We start from the raw sequence: 22,569 nt of genomic DNA on the forward strand, positions 1-22,569 counted from the left end.
AACAGGAATGTTTTAATAGAACTTTACAAAACTTTGTCTTAAACATTACCCTTTTAGATAAGTCTGTTAAAGAGCAGAGTGAATATGGACTGAAGGTTAAATCACAGCAGTGGGGGAGGGAACTTTAGGCTTCAGTCCAAACTCAAACATCAGAATTATCTCTGCATTTTTCCTTTTAGATCTGGTCTTCTTTCAATATGGTTAAGTAAGGAGGTTGAAATCCAACTTAAATTTTTTTTCAATTTTGTTTCAGAAGAGGAGGAAAATACTTTCCTTTTATAAGTGACAGAGGTGAAGTTTGTCTTTGTTAGTTAATCAAAACCAATGCATGTGCATGACAGTTGCTGTTAAATCATAACTGATAAACATAAAAACCTAATCTCACATAAAAACAGTAGTTCCATCAAGCATCTTAAATTGTTATGGATGCAGGATATCAGAAAAGAATGTGTTTCAGAGACAGCAGGGATGGAATGTAAAAATATTACACAAGAAGTGCAAGTTTTGGGGGACATCATAATTTCCTCATGTTCAATATTGAATGGTGGGGCTGACAAGAATATATAACAGCAAAAGCTATTTTTCAATATTTGAAGGTAACAAGCACAACAGAGAACTCTCACTTGCAAGAGAACTAAATATGCAACACATACTGTGTACAATTTCCATAGGCAGTTGCAGACATCCAATTATGCCTCTTAAGATACAGCAGTGTGTCAATTGCACAGCTCGGTGTTCAGACTTTGAGAGCCACAGGTGACTATCAGTTTCTGCCCCGAATTCATACTCTTACAAAATGTCATGTATTGACGTTATTTTTGCTCATCAGATTCTCTCCAGTTTAATTCATTATTCAACAACATTGACCATGCACAGAGAGTCTGACAAAAACTCTCTGTACCATTTTTTGGCAGTAGCAGTGACTCCACTCTCACAGAACACTTTGGGAAAAATTTCTGCTCTGCAGAGAAATTTCACACACTGATCTTTTTGAGCAGCAGAAGCCCAGTGAGAAAGAAGAAGTCCAGTGCAGAAATTTGACCAGGATAGGTCACTCATGTGAAATGGAACTGTAAACCTTTGGGGAAATCACTTTCTCTTAATTGGCTTTTGTCTTCCCCAATTTGTGCCTCCCTTCCTTTCCATGTAACTTCTTTAGGGAGCACTAAAGAAGTTTTAGTTTTAGTTTCAGTTTTAGTTCTTGAGTCTCCATTCCAATCCTACGTTCATTGATGGTTCTGGATGTTTGTGTTAAAGATGAGATGAAGGTGGTACAGAAGTGAAAAATGTATTATGTAAGTTTAGTTTAAAAGCATTAAAACAAATGGTGCTTTTCTCAGAGTCCAACCATTTCCTGAACAATTGGAATCTGTTTAACTCTAATGACTTGCCTCACTCTTGGGTCTCTTTCTGTCTTTACCTTTTTGTGAGAGAAATAACTAAATTTTCAAATTAAACACACTGTATTATAGCAATATCAAGGTGGCCTAATTTTTACTCATTTCAAATGTTCTATTATTAATGAGAAATCCAGTCTAATTATATTTCCTTATGACTTCAAATTAAAAATGACAGACCACTGCAGAACATGGAAATATTTTCCAGGTCAGGTAGTAACGTTAACTTGCACATTATTTGTTTTTTCTGGCAACTGGCCTTTTCTTTTTAAGCTCCAAACTAATGTTAATTTAATAATAAAGGATAAAATTCAATGCTGCAAAAGCCTTCCTGTCCCATCAGGGCTTATGTACATTTCTGAACCTGCTCATTCATCTATCTTAAAACCCAGAAATCCCTTTTGTTACAAAAGGAAATGCCTTCTGGATCCTCTGATAGTGGAACATAGGGATTAAACACTTGCCTCACTTGTTTTTGAAAGTGTTATAATTGGCATTCTGCTAATTCTGAGTTCAGGGTGGTTTTTTTATGTGGGGTGATCTATAACAGGATTTTGGAGGTTGATTTATTTATTTTATTTTTTTTTAAGAAACTCAAAATATTATTTATTTCTAATATTCTCCTATTTTTTTACACTATTAACTCAGATGTCCATGACTTATTTTCTAGAACAACAACATTCAAAGGGCAGTAAACAAATTAAATCTAAATTAATTTGAATGCAGTGAACAAGTAAAATTTTGATTCAAACTGAATTAATTCAATTATTTAGGGTATTAAATTTGCTTTCCTGGTAAATACCTTTTAATGTTTTATTCATTCAGACACTCCAGAAGAGGTTTAGTGAAAAAAATGTCTTTATTTCAGATCTAACTTCTTCCTCCAGTGAAAAGAATTTCCAAAGTAATATCAAAGCAAGAAATCTGAATGCTCCATCAACTAAATTAATTAAATAATTCTTCCTGGAATCTTGCTGGAATTCAGCTTGTCACAGCTTTGACCAGCTTGAGGTGTATCTACTTTTCCAGAACACAGAATTACCTCATGGTTACTATGTCAGAGGCTGCAGATGTTCTACTTGTTGTCATGGGCAGCTCAGAGACCTGAAAGAAAATTCTAAGTTCTAAGAGAGAAGGTCAGCAGTTACTGTGCCAGAAGCAGGTGTGATAGCTAATACTCTATTTTCTACTTATCTACTGTACAATTATTCTGTCTTACTCTGTCCTATTGAGTAGTATACTCTAAAATTTCTTCTAACACAATTTAGAAGTGAAGCAATGTAATTTTAAAATATTGAACTTTCATGTTCATTAAGTTTGAATATTTTTAAGAAAAATTAATCAGTCATTATCAAAAATTCAAATATTCTTTAATTTCACACATTTCTGGATGGAACAACATACAGCTTCATTATATAATCCAGTACTATTTAATTATATAACACAGTAAAAAAAATACCCTGTATTTATTTAGTGGTTTTCAGTAGGAAGAGTGTTTCAAACATTTTATACATTTCAATCAGCCATCTCTGTTTGCTGATAAGAAATATGAGCTAAATTTAAAAATCATTAACATCCTGGGATGGATTTGTTTGATTTCTGTTCCAAGTATTTCCCTCATGTGATTTAAGGAAGTTAAATATATTGTTTACATATGTAGCATCTCCAATAGAAACAACCAGATGCTAAGTCCTTTCATGTTCTTTCAAAACATATTATATGCACCTTCCATTTGCTTTGTGATTGGAACCTCAAAGTTTCAATTTAAAGAAAATAACTGATCTTTGTCGCCTCCCTGCCAGCTCTGTGAGTATTATCCTCATTTAGGAGGTCCCAAGTGTCCTGTACAAGATTGTGTATTTCAGTAGGTTCTCAAAAGTGGATTCATGTAGTCAATATATTTGTAATCCTTTAAAAAAAAAGTTGGAGAAACTGATCTTTTGACATGGATTAAGTGAAATTCAAAAGTTTGAATATATATATTGTGCATTAAGGTTTTGGTTTAATTTGAATCCAGGACAGAATCTGGCTCATGGGACAGAAATTCATCTTTTCTTGAAAACTAACCTGTTCCCTTAAGTCTGAGCAGACCTGATTCCACCTCTCTGCCCTCACTGGACACTCCTGTGTTTTCCTCTCTGTTTGCCTTTATGAAAACAAGAATTAAAATAAATTTTTAAAACCATGTACAATCATTTCTCCACTTGTCTTGCAGTTATTACTTGCTCCCAGGAATATAATAATTCCTTGACAAGAGCATTTTAACTTTTTTTAAAATTTTTTGTTATACTAAATTGAAAGTCAAATCATAAGCCACATAGAAGAAAGGATAGTTACAGCTTTATAATGACACTAAAACACTGAGTATATGCCTGAGAGGTAAGACAAGAAGGCTACAACATCTCACAGTGGGAATGGTAAGTGCAAAATAATATGTGAAATTCTTTTGTATGAAGCACAACAGAAGACAGAGACAATTTCAAGAAGCAGATTGCACACATTTTCCCTGCTCTGAAGTGATGACACAATTACTCTGCAGGGAGAGGTCTCTGTATTCATCAGCTCATGGATGAGGGCTCAGCCAGCTGAGGACATCATGTCCTCAAAGATTTGTCTCCAGAAAATCTTAACCTGAAGACAAAACCTTTTCCTCTTCACTTTTTTGTTCATGCAAGCTTTTGATTTCCATCTCTAAAGTCAGTAGCTTGGACACCAAGCTGTAGTCTTGATTGCTTTGAAACACCAATACATGGCAATATTTAATGGAAAACATCACATGAATACTGCCATACCAAAGAATTCAGTAACTTCAAGCAAAACCTGCCCACCCATGCCACAGACTTTTCCTGATAGACTTCACATATCAGTTTTCTAGGAAAACAGGGTATAGATTCACATAGTAGGAAAGGCTAATGTCTTTTGTGAACAGATATCTGTATCTAAATCTTTAGTTTGAAATTATAGACAAAATTTGAATAAGTTGAATAAGTCACCAGATATTTTATAAATGTCTTCTGTTTATGTAGATTTTAGTGGGAAAGTTTATTATATCTGGCTAAATGCAATCACCTTCAATTTATAAAGAAGGTCCTAACATTTAAAACTTCTCCACAGCAAAACTGTACTATGGTACCTTGTGTCTGATTTTAAAAGTTCTTATTTCTAATCCTTTCTGTTGGGTTTTAAACTGCTCAGGGGGGCCTTTAGAATTTTCTTAACCATCTTCTTGAAGTTCCAAGAATTACCTGATAATCATTGCACAAGAAATAAACATAGCTCTGAACAAGCATCTTGGAATGGTAAAAAAAATACTAAGGTGAATATTACATTTGGAAAAAATAAGATATCAACAGAAAGCTCAAGAATACTTTAGTAATGTGATTCAAAATTCCATGTATGATTTAAACATCCGTCTAAATCTGAAACCTAATTCTCAGTATGTTCTAACCACATGCTTGAAAATTCAGGCCATGGATTAAGTGACTGACATCATGATGTCCAGTAAAGCTGAGAAAATTAAAATACACCTGGCAGATGGAAGTGTCTATCTAGCAGGAAATAAAGTCCTGTTTAAGAGAATTTGCTCTTCAGGGCAGGAAGCATCTTAGAGGACAGGTGGAGTTTATGTTCCCTGGAGTTAAGCCAGTTAACCACACAAGAAGAAGCACAGATCAGTAACAACACGCCGACATCTGTGTTCACAGCAGTTTAAAGCATTTTAAGCCTATCATAAGCCCACTTGAGCAGGAAAAAGGATATAACAGTGCTGGACTCGGATAGATCACCTGCTTTAAGCAGTGGCAAAGAGGAAAAGGACAAGGAGGAGAAGGATGTGTTGCACTGACTATCAGTCAGAAGGACTGACACGATGGAGTAAGTAGTGCAACACACTGATGTGTTTGAGCCTTTGTGTGGTTTGATTCACCTTCAATCCAGATACCTCCACACTGAATTCAGGACATTTTTGGCAACCATGATCACTGCCATGGTATTCTGAAATGTGAACAAAAGGAGACAGAACCTTAGCTGCTGTTTCAGCTATTGTGAATCAGTGACTTAAAGGCAGTAATTCTAACAAAAGTAACTTATTATTCAGATCGATATGTGTTACAGGAACAGTGGACAAAATTGTAATTCAGTCATCATTATGAACAATAGAAGTACCCATGGGTGGATGTTGAAACACTGTAATTCTTGGAATAAACAGTGTAGCAAATTATTTATGAGGTCTTTCACCAATCACCATGCAAATCTATAGCCAACCACATATAAACCAGGGTGTCTACCTGATGGCAATATGACTATAGAGATGTAGCAAAAAGAAATTTATCCTGCCAAATCTGTCCTGCAGAATCTATATGAGAATAAACAAAATAAAGAGAAAATGTGACACAGCTTTTCAGCCAGGATCTGAGTTTGCCTTGGGGGCAGTTAGGAAATATTGCATAACTGTTATTATTGCAGTTGAGAGGCTTTTAAATTCAGCAGATCTGCAGCAGAAGTTGGAAGGGAAAATTAGCATTCATTGTGCCCAACTAGTCAACATTCAGCATGGACCTGCTTAAATTTTCTGATGTATTCTGGATATAATATTTCTTTATTTTATGCCATAACTATTGTTTATCAGCTGAATTCCTTAAATCAGTTAGTTTTAATGCACACCTTCATGTTTTCCTAAAAGAAAAGCCAGTGTGAGTTCTCTTTCTATGATTATATATTTTAGCATTTCAGTGGGCCTTGCAGAAGAAGTTAGTGTCATCTTGGTGGTGAGCACAGACACTGAAAGATTTCTGCCAGTAGCTCAAAATCAGCCAGCTGGGCAGTCTGGAATATCAGTGAATATTTCCTTCTCCAGAAGTACTAGGCTTTCTGAGGTATAGGTGGTACTTTTTTCAGCACCATTTCCTTTAGAGAGTAAAGGAAGAATGATTTAAGGGTACTCTTCTGTACTGACAAAGTAGAAAGGGTTGCCAGGCTTATAGATCTGGATGCCTTAGATGTATTTGCAGGAAGACCTTCCAGCTTTGGAGGAGGGTGGCAGAAGGAGCAGCAGGCAGTGTGGGAAGGATGGGAGGTGCAGGGTGGGGAGCAGGAGCAAGCTGCACTCTCTGCTGGGCATGGGGAGGGGGAGGAAGGAGCTGCTGTCCTTAGGCACACACTGGAGCCTCACTGCATAATCGACATGTTTACACAATGTGTGTTTCCATCCCTGGAAACGAGAGGCTGCTGTAAACAGCAATGTGCCTTGAAGCCAAGGAGCACCTGGGGACTCTCGTTCACAGCACTGCAACAGCTTCATTTCATTCACTGCCTATGAGAGGGTCCTCTTGTATTTCAGAGAAATGATTCAGAGCAAGTCTGGACAGAGGTTCCTAGAAACTCTGCTTCTCTGGGTGTTACTTTTGGGAAGGGCTAGGAAAATACTTTAATATCCACTGTAGGTGTTGACAGTGTCAACAGGGTCAGAAGCAAAATATTTATTCTTCCTGTATAGGCCTTTGAACACAGTTTCTAAACTCTTTTGAATGATCTCTATTTATTTCCATGATAGGTTAGAGATTTAATTCAGCATAGAAAAAGAGTGGATAGAAGAATATAAGTGTTCTCTCCTCCAAAGTTCTGTTAAATAACATACACAGTTCTCTCAGAAAAGTCTGAAGTCTAGATCTGAACTAATCTCAAAACACTACCTTCCAGAAATAATCTATTTTCTTATCTATTTTCTTATAATATAATTTATATGTAATATCGTTTCCCTCTTTTTTTTTCTTTAGAAAAATATGAGAGGCCACAACCAAGATACCTGCCAGAAGAAAATACAAGAAAATGCAAGCTGGAGCTTACCTTGGTATTTATATTTAGTGTATTTAAAAGAAGGAAAATGTTCCTCATGAATTGAAAACTTCTGAATGTAGAGTCCTGTTTTGTTATGGCAGTAAGCTCTGCTAATTTTCTTAGAGTGTTTTTCCTTCTGACTCAAAGAAATGATGAAGTAGTTACTGGTAATTTAAATGAATTTTCCAACATGTTTTAATCTGAAATTCTACTGTATTTTTACATAACTCTGCCCATAGCCTGTATTAAGTAGCAATTTTCCATCTGGCTAGGGTGACATGTCATCCAGATGGTACTGGTGTTTACTCTAAGGCTCTCTACACTTCTGACTTACAGAGATATTAAAGTATTCTTTCTGCTCTGAACAGAAATTACTTCTGAATTTTCTACACTATCAAAACATCATTTTCAGATTAGCAGCAGTCAAGCCCTCTATTACATCTTTAGGAAAGGTTATGACATATATATTTGGGGAAAATAAAGCCTAATTGCAAGGATAAAATTTTAAAGTCTAAACTTGTCTGTGTTGGATTGGTCTGCAAAGAGAATGTGCACAGAAATTGTTTCAGATACTGTGCTTGTTCCAGTGTCACCCATTAACTGTTAAATCCTTCTTTTTTGGTTCTGATCTTCTGGGACACTCAAGACATTGTACTGAGGAAGTGAAGGTGCCTGCAGCAATGGACACCAAGGGCTACTCCCCTATTTTGCAAGTGAGTCTGTGATGGCTTTGTGGCCATCTTGAAAATGCTCCAGACTTGAACTTTCTTCTTCCTGACTATGAAAAAGCTGGAAAGGAAGGGGTTTTGGCTGTGTTGGAAGTTTCACCATGGCAATGAGCCATGCATGAAGTGCAGATGAGACTGGATTCAACAGGAGATTCTGGGATGAGCACAGCAAGCTTAATTTTATGTCAGTGAGAACCACTGGAAGGTGGAGTGTTCAAAAAACGTTAAATTTCATTGTAAGCATTGAGAAAGATAGAAAACAGAGTTTGGTCCCACTGTGCAAAGGGCTGTGGGCCTGCAAATAAAACCACTTTCACTCTAAAATGCTTTGCCATGAAAACCTATAACACATATATGTATCTTCTTTAGCTGTACTTTGCTACTTCAGGAGATGAGCATGGATAAGGAGCGTGTTTCTTGTCTAATAGTGTCTGTATGCTGTTAGTTGGATGGGTAGTTTTGCAAAGGAGTGTTTCAGGGTTCTTTAGAGTTAAAATGGGTCAAAGCTCAACACAATGAGAAGCAGACCACATCTCTGAAAAAATACTCGTTATGCCCACTGAATCAGAAGCAGAGGTGTGTTTCAGAGAAATTACCAGTGAAACTGATAAACTGAGATGTCTTGAATAAAACTCCAAACATCTACTGCTAGCTTAGTTATGTCCATGCTGTGTGAGTCTGCTGGAAGATATCTCCCCCTGCTCCTCCTTGTTCCCACTGTGAGATATCCAGGCACTGTTTCCTACTGGATGCTTGTGTTGCAGCTGACATAGCAGGGTCCACTAAGCACGACTGCAACACAACTATTAATTAATAATACTTTCAATACCCCACACTTTGCCCTTACAGGACTAAGGACTATGTTTGCTAAGCAGCATTTTATAGTGTTAGTGTTATTTCCTTAATCATTATTTAGCCAAGCTGCTCATAGATAAGTCTTTCTTTTATTTCCCCAATAAATTAATCTCTCTAGCCCCTTCATCCCTTTTATTGCTTTAAGGAAAAAGTTGGAGAGGGCCTAATAGTAAAGTAATCATCCATTTTCCATAATTCTTAACAGCAGCAAAAGTTTGATGTTATTCATAACCAATATGTGATACTAGTGGTCAAACAGGTATTGCTTGGTGCATTTCTAACTGTGCCTTGGTTTTCCTTATATCTCCCTCTTACACATTGCTATCACTCTCCAAGACCTGGAATAAAAGTTTATGGTCTTAGAAAATATTTGTTTGTGTCTCACCTGTCTCTACTGCTGTGTAAACCTTGGCCAGCACTACCTTTGGATGCAGTGACCCTTGAGTGCATACGGATATATATATATATATACAGTTCTTCATGTCTGAACATGAAAATAGTTTGAGAGAAATAAGCTTTATATGAACTCCATGTTCATACAAACATATGAAGGGTGGTTGCCAACATTTGGCCAGGTAGAAAGAAGTAGATATGAAAATACATGAAACACCACAAGTTTGAATATGCAGAGGCAGACCTTGCTTATTAAAAATGTGAGCATTCTATCTTTTTCCTTAAAGAAGAAATGAGAATTCCAGACACAATTTTATATACTACTTTAGAAGATTAACTGGATGAATTTGGTTCTTGACATGTACATTATTCATCTCACATAGCACTCATCTTACATTAAGTATACAATAGTTACGGGTATTAAATATTATAAAAATATATAAACCATTAATTATACTTTAGAAACTATTATTAGTATAAAGATAATATTGATAAAGAGGTGAACTGCAAAATCTTGAACAGCAAGCAAAGCTCTGTCTATATATTCTTGATCTTGCATGTCTTTTTGAACAGAACTTGCCATATAACTCTTAGTCTCTTGAGATTCAAGGCTAATGAATATAGAACAGCTAAATTGCACCTGAGAATTTTTCAATAAGTAAAATGTTTCTTTTGCAGTGGCAACAGTTACATTGCTTTTACAGGCAAATTTTAAGGCAGGTATCCATATCCTGAGAATGGTAGTTCCTCACACGAGTAAGCTATTATCCCTATCTGAGTTAACATCTAGTGATGGAAAGCTCTGTAAACAGTCTGTGAAGAAGAAATTATTTTTCAAGTTAACTGCTGGAAAGGCAGGGAAAAATATCATTTTGCTGTGAAAAGGATCATGCTAAAGCTGTCAAGGGAGCAAACAGACTGGTATTGCATAAAGTACAGCAAGCAAAGGCAGAGATATTGAGATCACTAAACAGCACAGAAGAGATAAAAGTACTCCAGACAGTTTGTATAAAGTGTTAATTGCCTGAGTCCCTTTGAGACCATAGGAGTACACTCTGCTGCAGAGCCGAGTTCTTATGTAAAGTAATTAAAGACAAGTTTTGGATAAACTCTTTGATGTACATACTACAGATCTTGAGGACGTTTGTCTAAACACTCAAGATTTCTGATTTGATTTTATTATTGTGGTAGATCAAACTGTGAAGGCATGAATGCAGTCCTCGAGGGTTTCATATTGTTTTCTTATTGCATATAAGTCCTCTTTGGGATCAGAGCCAAAGTATTTAGTATTTTGTGGTACATAGACCTCATAAAATAGTGATAGTGTGCATTAGAAAGTGGGTAAATGGCTTTCAGATATAGACATAATGCCTGTAAATACAAAAGCCTGTAAATATAAAAGAGGAATCTATAATTTTCCAAAAATTACAGTTATATTTGACCTGTAAGTCCAAATTTAATTACAAACTTTTTATTATTTCCTTTAACACAGAAAATATGTCTCCACACAATATGAATTACTGGGCTCTTACAGGAATTTATTGCAAAAAGACTCAATAGATGAACTTTTCTACTGTATGACAAACGTGCCAAAATAGTACTTTACAAATGGGCTACAGAATTGAAGTGTTAGGTATAATATTCCTTATGTAATCACCAAGCAGGATCATCATAAAGTATTTATGCATCAGTCAATAAAATAAGTGTAGATAAGGTCAAACACCTTAGGTGTTATCTCCTCAGCTATAATTGCTGCTACAACATGAATTTATGAACAGCATGATACATCCTGCATTTTAGCAGTGAAAAGACTATCTTGAGTAAGAGGCTGTTTGAAGATAACCGTAAAATAAAGCAAAAGTGTAAAGTAAAATAAAGCAAAAGTGTAAGTAGAACCTAACTCTGACCGATGTGGTCATAGGGCTGTATCAAGAGTCTCTTCCTGGGGCAGAGTCTCCCATTCTGCTACTTTTACCTAAATTACATGTCACAGAAAGACCAGAAATTGATAAACCCTTGGCAACTTAGGATCCTCCATCACTTATCAGCTCCTTAGTAGGTCATTATACTGCTTTCCTGAGGCCACCACTCAGCAGTGTCTGTTTAAAGAGAACCTGGCTAGGTCACCTTGGGCAGCACCAGGAACTAAAGTGCCTTGCTGTGGCGCCATTTGTCATGTTTGTCATGTGGTTTCTCATCCTCTCCTTGATTAGCCTGAGCCTAGGCTAGGGCCTAACCTCAACACAATTTACAAGATTCTAAGTGCAAAGTCAGTGCACATGAAAGCACAACACTGCCTTGCAGTTCCCTTGCAGTCAGGTGCAAGCGCTTCAAGATGTCAGTCACGAAAAGTTAGACTGTTATGAGATGCTTGGCATTGAATAAATTGACTGCAAAAATTGATAGATATTAGTGCTCAAAGAATATATGTAGACTTACATCAACAAAGAGGGGGTTTTAATATTGAGGGTGGTTAAACTTTTATCAATTAGGATCCTTTTAAGGGAAAAAAGAAGTCATAAAGGGACTAGAAACTGGCAGTGAATAATGAGAGCTGCTGACTCAATATGTTCTATATTATTTTTCTGCCTATTGACATTCCTTAACAAACGTAGAATATGCTAAAAGCCTTCCACTGATTTCTCAATCTTATGTCACTTTAAATGTATTAGGGTTTGATGAACTGTAATCAGTAAGCAAGCCACTGAAATGTAATTTTCAGTACAATGTTATTTGGAACTTTATATTCAAAGTTATGCACAATATTATGTACCAATCATTTAAGGGGATTCACCTTGGAAAATCCATATATTGATTTTAAGTTTCATTGGCTTCAAGAATAGGCTTGATAAAGGTTTAATCTTGAAAGGATCAACGCTGAGATCCACCCAGGTACAGTGATCTGTGAACACTGAATTTATTAAACTTCCTAAGAAACCAGGAGCAGGATCTTGTCTTCTTCATACACCATCTACTAGGTATTAAAGTTAGCAGTGTTGTACTGTAAAGAAACATCATTATCAGCTGCAGCGTCTTGGCAATCTTAAATTCTAACTGGCCGTTAGAAAAACAAAAAAACCCAAAACAAACCAGGGGAAAAGAAGTTTTCCACAGCATTAAAAATGCCCTGAAAATAGTTAAATAATATTATTTCATTTATAAGATGTAATTTTGGAATGAGCTGCAGTCTGAAAACAAAAGTAAAGTTTTAGTTTTTAATCTATACGAACTAATTAGTCAGGAAGTTTCCACTAAGCTCATCAATTGGAAAGCCTCATTGCCTATTTTAGAAGAATGAATGTGTCTTGATTGCATTGTGTTTCTTAAATATTTCATTAATGCTGAGTTGGGAACATTTGTGTTCAGCAGAAATTAGGATCTAAATTCTTATCTTCTGCAGGAGAAGAACAAATGGAGAAGACAAGCTTACCTAGGCAATCAGGATGATTAGTTTAGAGAATGATCTCCTTTTCAGGAGACAAAGATCACCCTGGCCCTTTCACAAGGATGGATCAACCTCCTTCAGTGCCACTCCTAACAAAAACTCTGTGACATCTCTGAGGATCATGATGAGAATGGATGTAACCATGTTTGAATAGCTAATCAATTTTCTCCCATGCCATTCAGTGTATTATAATGGGCAATTATTTTCTCCTTAAGGCTCAGTTCTATTTTATCATCTCTTTAATAGGCACAACCGACTTCTAATAGAGCAAAGCTTCTCCTAAGATAAATAAATGTCCTCCTGTAATTTGAGACTGTCCTCAAGATTAAAAGGCTTTTAGAACAGCAACTGACATGTTGAAGATTGTTTAATTCTAGTCTAAAGCAGCCCTGCAGAACTTCAGACACCCTTAGAAACACACAGGTTTCATGTTTCATAAATAATTCAATATTGCCAGGCAAGACTTTTGGGCATGGAACTTTAATCCAGCTGTGAAACTGTTTGTATCTTTTATAATTTCTAGTATGGCCTCAGTGTGAGTTTGGCCCAAGTCAAAACACTGCCTCAAAGAGTATTTAAATTGGAATCATGAATTTATATAGCCCAGAATCCATTCCTCACAAGTAATTTCATGAAGTTTGTTTTGAATGCTAAAGGAGTTTAGTACTACGTAATAATTAACTACAGACTTTGTTCTGCCAGCTGGCTACAGTGCCAGAGATCTGTCACAAGCCTTTCACTAACCTTGTTCCACAAAGAGATCCCATTTGTTTATATCTACTTGCCCTCTTCCTGTGACTCCTATTTTTCCCCAAAATTTGTTTAAATAAATCTGTTTTTCTGTTCATCATTGAGATATTTTAGTAATTCCAAGAAAATCTCCTTAGAATTAAAAAGAAAATTCATAGGAAAATAAAGGAGTTCATCAAGAATCTTAAACCAGAAATCCAACCTTGGTTCATAATAGGGCTCCAGAAAGGAGCAATGAAGCTGGTGAAGGACCTTGAGAGGGAGTTGTATGAGGAGCAGCTGAGGGAGCTGGGGTTGTTTAGCCTGGACAAAAGGAGGCTCAGGAGAGATTTTATTGCTCTCTACAGCTGCCTGAAAGGAGGCTGTAGCCAGGTGGGGATGGGTCTCCTTCCTCTGGGAACTAACAATGGGACAAGAGGACATGTCTTCAACCCACACCAGGGGAGGTTCAGGTTGGACATCAGGAAGAATTTCCTCACTGGAAGGGTTGTCAAGCATCAGAATGGACTTCTCAGAGAGGTTATGGAGTCAGTGTCCCTGAAGGTCTGTAAGAAATGATTGTATGTGGCACTCAATGCTATGGTTTAGTCTTTATGGTGGTGATTGGACAAAGGTTATACTCAATGATCATGGATGTTTTTTTCAACCTTAATAATTCTATTCTATAGTTCTATTTTATGACTCCTTGTGCCACTGATTGCTGAGAGTTTGGAAGATTTACAAAAATAATATTGCTTTATCATTATCTTCTTCTTTTACTTTTTCTGAATCACATGCAATGGTTAGAAGAACCCAACTGTGCCTGTACTGCTGCTCTACTGTCCTTATAAAAAACAAAAAAAATTCTTGTGGGAGAGGTATTATTATTTTTTATCATTGAGGGGCACAGGAATTTTTATTACATGCAAGCATCATAAAGAGTAGCAAATCTTGTAGTCTACTGTATGAAAATCCATCTTGCTGATTAGCATGATAATTTTGTGATTTTTCCTGCAGTAATTATCCATCATTAATGAAACAGGAAAGCAGGAAACATTCATATCCAGTTGTACAATAGACTAATTCACAAGATCTATTAACAAGGAGTTACAGTCATATAAAACATCACTCCTAAATATGATGAGGTTAAATATTGATGTTTTCATTTTTTACAACACTTTTTTAAGACAATTTCAAAAGATGTATAATATACACATACCTGTTAAAATAGGTATTGTATACCTATTTTATATATATTTTATATATAAAATAAGAGTGTCATGCACTGACAGATTTTTAGAATGTAATAAAAATTACAACTAAACATGTTTCCTTGTGTCACATAAGATTGGTTAGAGAAAATACAGATAAAGTAGCAAACCCACATCTATTCCAGATTTTATGGCTGTGAACTAGTATAAATTATGTATGTATAAAACCAGTATGTAAATATATATATTAGAAAAGTATCTGGGATTGATCTTGTGTTTATTGAGATTGTAAGATGTTGTATTTGGATATTATTGTAATGGACTAAAATTTTACTCGTGTGGTTTATTTTTAAATTTTTTTTGTTGTTCTGTTTTGTTTTAGAGGGTTTTTTTTGGTTTGGTTTGGCTTTTTTGGTTTTTTTGTTGTTGCTTTTCATTTTTAGTTTGTTTTAGTTTTGTTTTGGGTTTTTTGCCACCCAGCTATTAAATTCCAGATATTATTCCCATGCCAGTGAGGAAATCAACAAAATGTTTTTTCATAACCTTGAATGAGAGTCTTCACTATTTACTTTGTCCAGCAAAAGTGTTTCCAAGCCATTCATTCTTACATAGTAATTTTATGTTTTAAACTATAAGTTCAACACAAATAATTTGTTCTTTCAAAATAACATAAATATAATTTAAATTTGATTTCTGGTGCATTTTAATCAACATGTGCACATACTAGCAGATCAACATTTGAAGTAGCATTTTTTTGCAGTGGTCCAATGAGTTTTGTTTACCTTTTATTTTTTTTTACAGGAGCAGAGGGTCACCCAGGATATACTTCACATTAAAAAAAAAAAAGTTCATGTTCTACTTTTGTAAAAGGTTGCACTCTCTTTGAACTATCACAACATGCTGAATTGTATATGAAATCCAAATTTCCTTTTTAATCTAAACAAAGGAAATTGTGCATCTGATTTAAAGTTTTAGTTGACAATGGTATCATTCATAACCTAACATTTTTGATTCTGCCTATACAGACAACATTTGACAGATTTCATTTGGAAGATAACATATATGGTGAGACTTTAAAGATATTTTCTGCCATTTTAATATCTTTCTCATTACATTTTTTCATATTTGTGGTGAGACTGTTTAAAAATAAACTTTCTCAGCATATAGCTAGGACATAGAAGTATTTATACAAATAAAATCCCTATTATCATAGACTTGCTATGCACAGATAAAGAACTAGACATGTCTCAGAACTAGATGAGTTTTTAGCATTTTTCTGATTAAAAAACTTACATTATAGAATATATGCAAATATTTCCACAGTATGTAGATTCATCTTGATCATAAATCATAGAAAGCAACATCAGAGTCATTAACTACTACCAAGTAAAGATAGTTCATATTAGGAATCTAGCCATCTGTATTAGTGTCAATCTTCAGCTCAAACCTGGATTTAATAAAAAAGCTTCTCCCATTTTGCTCACTAGTCTTGAATGCCTTTTTAACATCAGGACCCTCACTTCTTGTTGTAGACACATTTAAATCCATGAGGAAGTTCTTCCAAGAAATGGAATCACCTCAATTAACATTTCTCATCTTGAAGATCAATTTCTCTCTTAGACTGTCTTTCTCTTTTCTACTGGTAATACAGAGTTCATCAAGAATCTTAACTACTACTTCCAGAAGAGAAAGCATCTGTTTGAGCAAAGAATTATTGAAAACTCAGCCTGGAAATTTATATTACTGTCACATCATTTCATCTTGTTAAGGGTACCTCAGAGCTGCAGTCTGTGCAAACTGGGGTGCCTGCACCCCAGAGGTGCACAGTCCATTTGGGATAGGAAATAAAATGGTTTTAGTATAATTAATAAATAAAAAACTTAAAACATTTCATCTTTACCTCATCTTTTTTTTTTTTTTTTAATTTCCAAGAGGTTTGAATGTTTTATAAAGGTCATATAAAATATCAGAGTAGTAAATGTATGTACTTTATAAATAAATACATACTTAACATATTAACAGTGTGTGCTCAGAACTTTTTTACTGATAGGGGTGCACAATCAAAAAAGTTTGGAGACCATTGCCCTAGAGGGCCCCTGTGTGATCACAGAACCACTCAAAATCTACAAGCCAGACACCCAGCAAGCCACAGCTTCCTCTACAAGTCTCTCTCCTCCAACAGCAAGAGGAACTGGATTGGGTTGCTGGTAAACCACTTTGGCTTGTTCCAGCCCCTTCTTAGGGAGATTGTCCCAAAAGTCCTCAGGATATTTACCATACTGAAATTTTCAGCATCTTCATCTTGAATGTATAACAAAGAGTTTGGCATTGTTTATCTAGTTTTATGGATGTTCTGTAGCAAGTCTTGTGTGTTTCTTTACCTATTTTTTGTTCTCCTTCCTTTTCAGCTTGTTCATCTTGACTGTTTCTGTACCCACACAGTTAAATATACTTTTATACTCTTAATTATACTTTTATACTCTTTACCTTCCTCTTATCCTGTGCTTCTCCCTATCTCTTTATTATAACCTCTCATTTCCACATACTTTATGTGACTTCTTCACCACAGAGCAACTTTCAGTTCACATCAATTAAGTAATTACAGACTGGTCGCTAAGACAGAAACAAGAGTAAACAAGAAAAGCAGAATATAGAATGCAACTTTCAAATTACTGTACCTCCTGTGTTTGCAATCACTTATGTTGTCAGCTCTAAGTTTAAACTCCTCAAGGCAGAAATAATTTTTCACTTTCACAGACTGTTATGCCATCTTATTGCACTATATAAATATTGGTGCACATTTTTAAACACAATTAATAATTTTGCATGTCACAATGTTCATCTGCCCAACTAAAGAGTGTTCAAAGGTTTATGAATTTTATGTGGCAGATACTGTTCTCTTCCTAAAATGGTATTTCTTTAGAATGCCATGTATTGGGTAACTGAGGTAATTAATCTTGTAAGAAAATTTGAGTTAATAGCAACATCAATCATGCACATTTTGCACATGAAAATCTCACTGGTATCACTGCCAGGAAGAACAAAGGAGAAAACATAGAATCATAGAATCATGGAGTGGTTTGGATTGGAAGAGACCTTAAAGACCATCTAGGTCAAATCCCCCCATATTGGGGCCTAGAAATCTTTCACTAGACAAGATTACACAGATGCCTATCCAGCGTGGTCTCAAACAGCTCCAGGAATGGGGAGTCCACAGTGTCTCTGGCAGTCTGTTCCAGTACCTCACCACCCTTAAAGAACAGCTTCCTAATATCCAATCTAAACCTGTTCTCCTTCAGGTTAAGATCATTCCCCTTCTCTTACATGTCCTCATGAAAAGTCCCTCTCCAGACTTCTTCTAAACTCCCTTTATGTACTGGAAGGCTGTTATAACTTCTCATCAGAGGCTTCTCTTCTCCATGCTGAGCAGCCCCAACTCTCTGAGCTGATTTTCGTAGGAGAGATGTTCCAGCCTTTTTATCGATTTCATGGCCCTCCTCTGGCCTTGCTTCAACAGGTTCACATCTTTCTTGTGCTGGAGACACCAGAGCTGGACACAGTACTTCAGGTGAGGTTTCACAGGACTACAGCAGAGGGGGAGAATCACATCCTTTGACTTCCTGGTCATGCCTCATTTGATGCAGCCTAGGATGTGATTGGCTTTCTGGGATGTAAACATGCACTGCCAATTCCTATTGAGCTTTTTATCTACAAACACTCACAAGTCTTTCTCCCCAGGACTAGTTTCAATCCATTCTCTTGCCAGACTGTACTTGTGCTTGGGACTGTCTCAGCCAGGTGCAGGATCTTGCACTTGGCCTTGTTGAATATCATGAGGTTCTCACAGGTCCACCTTTCAAGCCTGTCAAGGTCTGGATGCATCCCTTCCCTCCAGCACACTAACAGCACCACACAGCTTGGTCTCATTGATAAAACTGTTGAGGGTGCACTCAATCCCATTGTCCATTTCATGGAGAAAATCTTAAAAAAGTACCAATCCAAACACCAGCCCCTGGGGAATGCCACCAGGTCAGCTCAGCACCTGCCTTTGTCCTCCTGATCCCCACAATAATCAAGGTGCAGATTCAATGGTCTCTCCAGAGCCCAGAGTCCAATTTCTATATGTGTTCACCTTACCCACCAATTCATCTTAAAGTTAATGAAAATTGCACACTGACCAGTGTAACCAGACACTGTGCATACACTTCAGCCTCTGAACAGGAATAAATGAGGCACTAGGAGGAACTAACACAAATCAAAAAAATGGTTGCAAGAATATCATATGCTGGTGGTCCCCCAGATTAAGACAATCTCAGTATATTTACTTGCAACTGCTTAGAACCACCAGACTGAAAGGCAGAGCATGGTGGTTAATTCTCACTGCTCACACATTCAAGGAGATGGAAAGGCTGTCAGCTCACAGAGAACAAAAAACCTATTGAAAATCAGCACAAGACAAAACAAAGAAATGCGAGGAGGACAGGATCCTTTACCTTCCATGTCATCACAAGGCATTCTGCTCACATCTCCCCAATACAAAAGCCTTGGATACTAAATGGTCTACTTGGACACATAGACCTTAATGGGTTTTAATATGTGGGAGATATAATGTCAGTATGAATGGATGAAACAGGTTTTGTTTTAAAAGTAAGTCACCTTTCCCTGTAGTCCCTCAGGATAAGCATCACTGCACTTGTGTTGCCACAGCATTGCAGTATTTCCTACAGGCTGCAATGTCATCTGGCTTAGCCTCTCAGCTGCTGTGAATCCTCGTTACTAGGCACACTAGGAATAACCTCAAGGACTTAAATGCTGAGCTTCAATTAATGAATTTCATTAGCTGCTTGACACATAAATGTTTTGTGTGGTAATGTCATGCTATACCAATGAATCTGGTTGTGGATCTGGCTGTGTTTCTGTCACAATTCATTCATTAAGGGAGATCTGTTCTGGAAACCTTGCCCAATGTTCAAAATAGAATTTGCTGGCACATTTAATAGGCAGTAATTACTTCTGTATTTGACTGCTAAAGGCTTCACAGAACTCCTAAATAATCTCACAATTAATTCCAAATTTACATATATGTGTTTATATATATAAAGAAATTTTTAAATTCCTCACCGTTTTTCTGTATTCACAGAGGTTGTGTTGCTTTCATTGTACCATTCCATGACAAACAAACAAGCACAGGTTCTGAGTCTTATGAAAGCTGAATTATTATAAAACAAAGAAAATTTGGTTTGAGAAAGAACAACAGGATTTAGTCAAGTTGTTGGAGCTGAATTTAATGAAGTGCAATTACTTACTGAGCAGCCAGAGTGTGTGGGTGAATGAGGCTGTGTGTGGGAAGGTCTGAATATGTGTATGTATTGCTGTTTGTAGCCACCCTTCATGCAGCAGGTGGTACATTCTGCTTCCCTAACAAGAAACAGTACACTCCACTATAAATAAGTGCAATTTTCCTTTTCCTTTTCTCATTTATTTTGATATGCAGTGTTGTGTTATAATGTGCAGCTGTAATAACAGCAGCTAAAAGTATTTTAGAGAACTAGGCAAGAAGTGCAGTGTACAGGTGACTCCTAAACTTACAGGGATGAATCACTGAAAGAGCCCAAGGCTCTATCTCCCTCAGTACCAGAAACATTAAGACAGAAACAGCAGAGAACGCTAAAGGTAGGAATTTACGTACACAAAATGCTTTGTAATGCAATGTTAAAGTTTATGCTACCTTTTCCTCTCTTGCAGGAATGTTTTCCTCATAATTAAAATAATGTTGTATCACTCAGACTGCCTTGCTTGCTCCATACACGACTTCCTAGTGAATGGCACACTTTCTGCAGAGAAAGTGTGAAGTGTGTGAAGGTCAAGTGCTAAGGGTTCTTCTTGGAAGTGAAAAGCCTAGGTTACACACAGCTGTGCTGATAAAAGCTTGAGCCTTAGGTCCTTAGGTCACCTACTTTCACACTTAGGGATTTGCTGTGCTAACACTCATAGGTACTCAGCTCTGGGGAAGATGAGAGAGAGCCAAAGCCTTCTTTTGTTACACTTTTCCTACTGCACATATTTGTAATCCCTCTGCCCAACATGCTTGGTGCTGCACATCCCACTTGTTACAGTTTATACAGCTATGAAAACACTGTTCTGATTTTTCCCAAAACAAGTTTTCCTATTCCCTCCAATAAGTGCTCATTCCCTCAGTCTTCACTTTAAAGAAGACAGTGTCTTATGGGAGAAATAGGCAGTGCATTCCTATCTGCACATTTTCACAACTACAGATCACATAGCAGAAGCAGTTCCTCCTATACATGCAGATCTAGTTTTCTTATAAAAAGCATTATGTTTTTTCCATGTTTGTATTTTAAAGAGACTTGAAGAAATGTTTATATGTGCCTGCTTCCTTTGAGCCAAAGCCAAAGAATATTCATATTTCCAACTATGAGTCACAACAGCTCTCTTCAGTTTCAGGTTAATTGAATTTTATTGTGCATTTCATTTCCCCTGTAAAAGGAAGGTCCAAATTTTTTTCAGTGTATGCTCTTATATACTCATATTCAGCACATATACATATATATTTCTGCTTTTACAGTATGACTTGTCAAGTTCTCACTCCACTCAAACCAATGACAACAACCTACTGAATTCAGGTCCAGAACTTCATCCACAGTTACAGAAAATAAAGCTCTTTCCAGCCTGCAGTTCCGGAAAGGAGCGACCTCTTTTAGAAACAAACACAGCTAGAGTTCTGTACTTTACTTGTGAGACAGAATTAAAGGCATTTTCTTGCCATCTGGAGGAAACATTCTGTTACCATGGGTTTGTTTTGAAAATTCAAGTTTGCATCCTGGATGCATAAGCAGAACAAATTTGGTTTTCAGACACAATAGCTTCATTCGAGTATTTGACAGAGCCAAGTCTAACATGATGCTCTATTCACTGCTTAAATTTCTTGGTAGGTAGGTTTGTATACCAATATTGGGACCAATCCAAGTTGTTTTCTTTTTCAAAGTCCTCATTTTCTCATCACAAAGCTGCTGAAGGAGGGATGTGGTTATTTGCTGTTTAGAATCTTTTGCACTGATTCTCTTCGTAATTACAGGTCTCTTTTCCAGATTTTACCAGCTGTTGCTTTAAAAGAAGATAAACCAACTTGAAGCCATATTCAGGAAGATGGAATAACCATGCATGAGTTCTGGAAAAAAATAAAAATCTCCTTGTTAGAATACAGGTTTAGACTGTGGTTTAGAAAACTACATATTTTATACTATATATTTTTCTTATGTGTTGAAGCTCTCCTACAACCCTTACAATAAAATCAGTAAGTGTACAAAAGATAACAAAGCCCTGGGTTTAAAACCGAATAAAATAACAGTTTATAAACTGAATGAAATAACAGCGACAAGTTAGTATAGAGAAAGTGATTATCCAATTTTAGTAAGTCAGCAAGGAACTCCAATTTAAAGCAGAAAAGTGAAAGAATTAGCATCAGGTTCTTATGATAGGCTAAGCAAACTGCTGCACGCAGAGTGCACAGTCTTCTTCTTACACCAGAAGCCTCATCTTGTGTGAGCACGAAGCAGTCCTCAGCTTCTGTGTTCTATCTTTTCTCACGTGGATTTCACTCAAAGTCCCAGTGCAAGGTGCAGTACAATGTAACACCACAGGTATTACTGGTATCCAAAGTGTTATTCTGTGTTTCCCTGTGTGAGTATTACACAAAGGGCTTTTGGTGGACTGAAAAGCAAGCTTTTAATCGTGTTAAAGAGGATTTATCACTTCTTCTTCATAGCTATAGTAGCCTTAGCTGGATAACGATAACAGGTGAAACTCAATTCAACTGGAATAATTTGTTGCAGACACATTCTCAGAATTTGTTACATTTTGTTTGACCATATGACTTCACATTTCAGCCAGTTGTCAGATGCCTGAATATCTTTGATAATTGTACTCAATAAAATTAAAGCATTTTTTAAACCATT

This window comes from Parus major, chromosome 2 (genome assembly GCF_001522545.3).
Source record: "Parus major isolate Abel chromosome 2, Parus_major1.1, whole genome shotgun sequence".
In the NCBI taxonomy this organism is placed as follows: domain Eukaryota; kingdom Metazoa; phylum Chordata; class Aves; order Passeriformes; family Paridae; genus Parus; species Parus major.